The sequence below is a fragment of the Orycteropus afer genome, unplaced genomic scaffold, assembly GCF_000298275.1.
Source record: "Orycteropus afer afer isolate SDZICR_OR568_19922 unplaced genomic scaffold, OryAfe1.0 scaffold00255, whole genome shotgun sequence".
Classification (NCBI taxonomy): domain Eukaryota; kingdom Metazoa; phylum Chordata; class Mammalia; order Tubulidentata; family Orycteropodidae; genus Orycteropus; species Orycteropus afer.
The window spans coordinates 4,453,182-4,458,892 of record NW_006921842.1 but is presented as its reverse complement, the minus strand read 5'-3'; positions in this window follow the sequence as shown (position 1 = coordinate 4,458,892).

Below are 5,711 nucleotides of genomic sequence, written 5' to 3'. Positions count from 1 at the left end.
TCTCTTTCACCTATAATTGATGCTCCTTGCCCAAAAGTAAAGCTTTCGGGACCTCCATTGGCTGATGTGGCATGACTCAAAATTATTAGAAACAGCTTCAAACACCCATTAATAATCGTAACATGGAATGTATAAAGAATGAATCTAGGAAAACTGGAAGTTGTCAAAAATGAAATGCAACACATAAAGATCGAACTCCTAGGCATGAGTAAGCTGAAATGGACTGTTTTTAGCCATGTTGAATCAGACAACCATATGATCTACCATGCTGGGAATGAGCACATTGAAGAGGAATGGTGTAGCACTCATAGTCACAAAGATTGTTTCAAGATCTGTCCTGAAGTGCAATGTTGTCAGTGATAGGATAATATCCATACGCCTGTAAGGAAGACAAGTTAATACTACTATTATTCAAATCTATGCACCAACCACCAAAGCCAAAGATGCTGTTTGAACAAGGGCTTTCACATTTTTATTTTGCAGTGGGCCCTGCAAACTATGTAGCCAGCTCTGGACAGAAATGGTATCTCACTAGAGGTGGGGTAGAGAGAAGAAGTTGTGTGGCATGATTCCAAGGTCTCTAGTTTGGAGAGGGGATGACAGTTCTACTGCTGAGACAGGGGGACTAGTTGACAGAACAAGGGGTGATGATGAGAGCAGCTCAGTACATGTTGGGCTTGAGGTACCTATGGTAGCGTAGTGCCTAAGGCACTTGACTGCTAACCAGAAGACTGGTGGTTCAAACCCATCAGCCACTCCTCAGAAGGAAGATGGGGCAATCTATTTCCGAATTGATACTGCCTCGGAAACCCAAGGAGGGGTCACTATGAGTCGGGTCCGACTTGACAACTTGATGGCACATAACGACAACAAATGGGAACTATAGGTAGAGACGCATGGGGTGGGCAGTTGGAGAGGCAAGCCCTTAATTTTGGAGAGAGCTGGGTTATCCATGGAAGGAGGGCTCATGCAAGTGGTTGACGTCATTCAGGAAATAGTCAGAGACAGAGAAGAGCTCTGAAGAGGAAACCTCAGAAGAATGTGAGGGCAATGTGGAGAGAACCTAAGGTGTAAGATAAGACTTTAATTTATCTAAAGCAAATTAAATCTGTCTTTCAAATTCTCATTTGAAAGGTTGGCAAAAAGTCTTCTATCCAGTCATTTTGCATGGCTCCATGTCCTTTTGCTGGTTGCAACAGCTCTCTCAAGGTTTATACAGTTTTGTAAATACTTTTGGTTTTACATTATTTTGGGGCACCTTAGCTAAGAACAGAGGATCCAATGAGGAGAAACATGTAGGCGGTCTCCTTTTTATTTCCCATCCCCTGGTTACTCATAACATCTGTAAGCATAAGAGGTGTATGTAGAGTGATACAAATAAAATTTAAGTTTCAGGGGCCTTCCAAGGGCCTGTACTTATTTCTATGCATAAATTTTATTGTATCTTAAAAAGGGTCCTGAACTTTAAGCTTCAAGCCCTGGCAGGCACATTTTTTTCCTTAGATATTTCATAACATACACATCAAGTCCTAAGCCTCAGACACGCTGATATGGTCGTGTGCTCCAGGCCAGGGCACCCTGACTGGAATGGGAATGGTACAAAAATTCTTCTGATGCCATCTTCTGAGATGATACTTAGGGAGATGCTACCAAGCAGGGGAAAGGGAGGAAACTTTTTGAGGAAACCTCCTAGAAGAACTGTTGTCATGTCTGTTGTTGTTATGTGTCGTCAAGTCGGACGCAACTCATAGAAACCCCTCCTCAGGTTTCTGAGGCAGTATCACCATGGATAGTAGATTGCCCCATCTTCCTTCCGAGAAGTGGCTGGTGGGTTTGAACCGCCAGCCTATGCAAGGATATATATATATATATGACACTTAGGGCAATGCTAGCTGCTGTAACTAATACATTCCAAAATTTTGATGGCTTAATCCAATAGCTGTTGATCACTTCCTCACATAATCATTCAAAGCAGTTGTTCCTGGTCTGCAGACCAGTTTCCACTGGGTGGCACCTTTCATACTGTAACTTCCTACCCACATAGTTCTCTGCATCCAACCAAAAAGGAGGAAAAGAAAGTAGCCATCTACTAAAGGCTTTGGTCCAGAAGTAACATACCTCACTTCTGCCCACATTCCGTTGGCGAGAACCTATTCACGGCCCCACCTAGATTCAAGGAGTGCTGAGAAATGTATTTCCTGGCTGGAAAACTAATTGCTGTTCGTTGCTGTTGAGTGGATCCAACTCATAGAGACCTATGTGTGCACAGCCGAACTGCTCCATAGCGTTTTCAAGGCTATGGCCTTGAGGAAGTAGGTCACCAGACCTTTCTTTTGAGGACCGCTCAATGAGTTCAAACTGCCAACCTTTCCGCTAGTAGTTGAGCACTTAACTGTCTGCATCACGCAGACTCTGGACAACAGGACAACTAATTAGCAGTGATAAATATACATTCTAGAAGGGAACATAAATGGGTAGTTAGGTGTCTTAGCCTTGGTGGGGAAAGTTGTTATTCAGATCACACACAAAGAACAAGGTTCACTTTCTGATTATTTACACTAGGAAGAGCAAATAAATGCGTTAAGTGTTCACTTCTGCTATTTATTTTTTAAGCATTTAAAGTCCTTGTCATTAAATGAATTGGTTGATACATACAAAGCACTTAGAATGATAACATGGTTCAGTAAACATTAGCTGCTGCCATTGTTATTATTATTGGTATTATTATTATTGTGTAGAGTGCGCTTTTGCTTCTGAATATGCAGTGAATCAGTGACAATTAGAATAGAATAGATGCACCTTTAAAAGCGAGTAATCATGTATATAAATTATATTTCAATAAAATGTATTTTTTTAAAAAAAGAGTAATCAAATGGTCACTGTAACGAAAAAGCAAGAATTCATGGTAGAAAGAAGCTTGGATTTGGAGCCAGTAGATCAGGGCTTATTGGTGTTTTTTTTTCTTTTTTTGGAGTCTCAGCTACAGAGATTTCAGATCTCTGGCTGACAGAGGGAGTCAGCTCATGGCTCATGCTGGATGTGACAGACCTTTAAGCCCCATATCCATTTGTTTAAAACCAGACTGTACCTGAGGCCAGTTTGTGAAATTCAAGAAGTTTGACTTCAAGATATTCAGTTCCCTTGTACTCAATTTCAGATGCTCAGGGCTGGCTGACTTTATAATCCTATCCCTTATCAGACAAGCTCCTGCAAGGCAAGGCCCTTATCTATTTCACATTTGCATACTTGAAGAAATAGAGTTAGGGCCTGAAAGATAGGGTGTCACTGCCAAAACTACTGACTAAGTAAAAGAAAGAAAGAGAAAGAAGGAAGGAAAGAAAGGAAGGGTGAGAGAGAAAGAGAAAGAAGGAAGGAAGAATTATTATTTTTACTTTTAGCCTAAATACTCATTTACTCTGTTTCTTTTACATCACATTAAAAAAAAAAAAAAAAAAAACTTTTTAGTGTGATTTGGGTGAAAGTTTACAGAGCAAATTAGCTTTCTATTCAACAATTCATACCTATTTTGTTTGGTGACGTTCATTGCAACCCCCAGATGTAACAGCACTCTTCCCATGTTTACCATTTCCGTTCATCCTTCCCCATTCCTTCCCGCCGTCTGATCTTTATCCCTGGGCAAATGCTGCCCTTCTGATCTCCTGTCATTGATTGAAGGAGTGTGTACCTACCTCCCAGGTGATATTGTTCACCTTGTTGTTGTTCACCTTGTTATTGTTATGTGCCTTCAAGTCAGACCCGCCTCATAGTGACCCCTCCTTGGGTTTCCTAGGCAGTATGACTACAGAAGTAGATTGCCCCATCAACCTTCTGAGGAGTGGCTGGTGGGTTTGAACTGCCAGTCTTCTGGTTAGCAGTCAAGTGCCTTAGGCACTACGCTACCAGAGCTCCCATTGTTCACCTTACAGGCCTGTATGTCTTTTGGCTGAAAGTTGAGCCATGGGGGTGAATTCAGTTCCAGGCCTGAACAGTGTCTAAGGGCTATAGTCTCAGTGTTAGAGATATGCCAGGCCATCTTGCGTGGCTCTTCCGGGTTCTTCTTCATTCCCTGCTGCCCCGCTCTAGGTCATAAATCAGTTAAAGGAAGCCGAAACTGAGCTTCCTGCAAGGCTCGAATTTTAAAAGGCAACATAGCTTCTGATAGGTTAAGACCCCTTCCCCCAGCTCTGACATACAACCTCCTAAACCCGGATCTATATAAGATTGCCCCCTCCGCTGCTCACTCTTTTCTTCCACTTCTTCTTACTCATTTTCTTTCTCTTCTTCTTTTTCTGTCCTTCCTCGGCGCAGGCGCCCTTTCGCCTCTTTAAATAAAATTTCCTGTTGGGTACCCTGGTGTGTGGCGTGGTTGTTGAGTGCCAACGGAGCTCTAACACTCGGGGATTCCACCAATCTCTATCAGACCAGTAAACCTGGTCTTTTTCATGCTTTCCTATTTAGCCACATCCGACCATAGGTCTTCTTTCTGCGCCTCTCCCATGGTGAGCTTGTTTGTGTCCTGTGCCTGAATGATCTTCTTTCAGCTCTGTACCTGGCTGACTTATCGTTCACATCTCAACTCGAACGCCAGCTGAGAGAGGCTATTCCTGACCAGGCTAGGCCCCCCAGCCCCATCACTCTTTAGCTAAGGGTTTCTCACCTTTGGCACTATTGACATTTTGGAGCTGGATAACTCTTTGTTGAGGGGGTTGTCGTATGCTATGTGGGATGTTTAATAGTCACCCCCTAACCAATTGTAAGAACCAAAAATATCTCTAGACATTGCCAGAGATCTTGTTGGCAAAAAAAAATCACTCCAGGTCGAGAACCATTACTCTATCTTACCACCTTTTCATTTCCTGTCATACCTGTAATTCTCTGTAATTATCATCATTCTCTGTGATTATCTTGTTTATTTATATGTTTATTGTCATTCTAGAACTGTGCATGTCTTGGGTACCTCTCTCCCCAGCACTTGAAACAATGGCTGGCACAAATTTGTGGAATGGATCAATGAATGGACGAATTTTTCTTTTGAAATTAATTCATGAAGTTTTTTTAAATTTTTTTATTCAATAATATACTAGGAAAGTTTGCATGCCTATTGAAAGTCTATTTTTAAACATTATGGAAATATTCAAACATACAGAAATAGAAAAAATAGTATAAAAAAATCCCTAATGTGTCCACTCCCAAGGTTAGCAACTATTAACATGTTACTACCATGTTCCATCTCTCTGTTCTCACTTTTCTCCCACACACCAAACTATTTCATTGGTAAGCATTTTAGGATGAACCTCTACTACTTTTTTCCCCCTGTAACCATAATGCCTTTATCCTGCCTGATAATAATACTGTAGGTCCTTCAAATTATCCATAAACCTAAAAAAAGAAAGAAAGAAAGAAAATGTTGCCATCAAGTTGATTCCAACTTATGGCAACTCCATGTGTGTCAAAGTATAACTGTGCTCCATAGGGTTTTCAATGGCTGATTTTTTGGGAAGAAGATTGCCAGGCCTTTCTTCCAAGGTGCCTTGAGTGGATTAGAACTTCAATCTTTGGTTAACAGCCGAGGGCATTAACTGTTTGCATCACCCAAGAACATAGTCAGAGGCAAATTTTCCCCAATTGTCTCAAAAGTGTATTTTTTACAATTGATTCATTCAAATCAGAGTCCAAACAAGGTTAATATGTGTCACAATCAATGGTGTGTG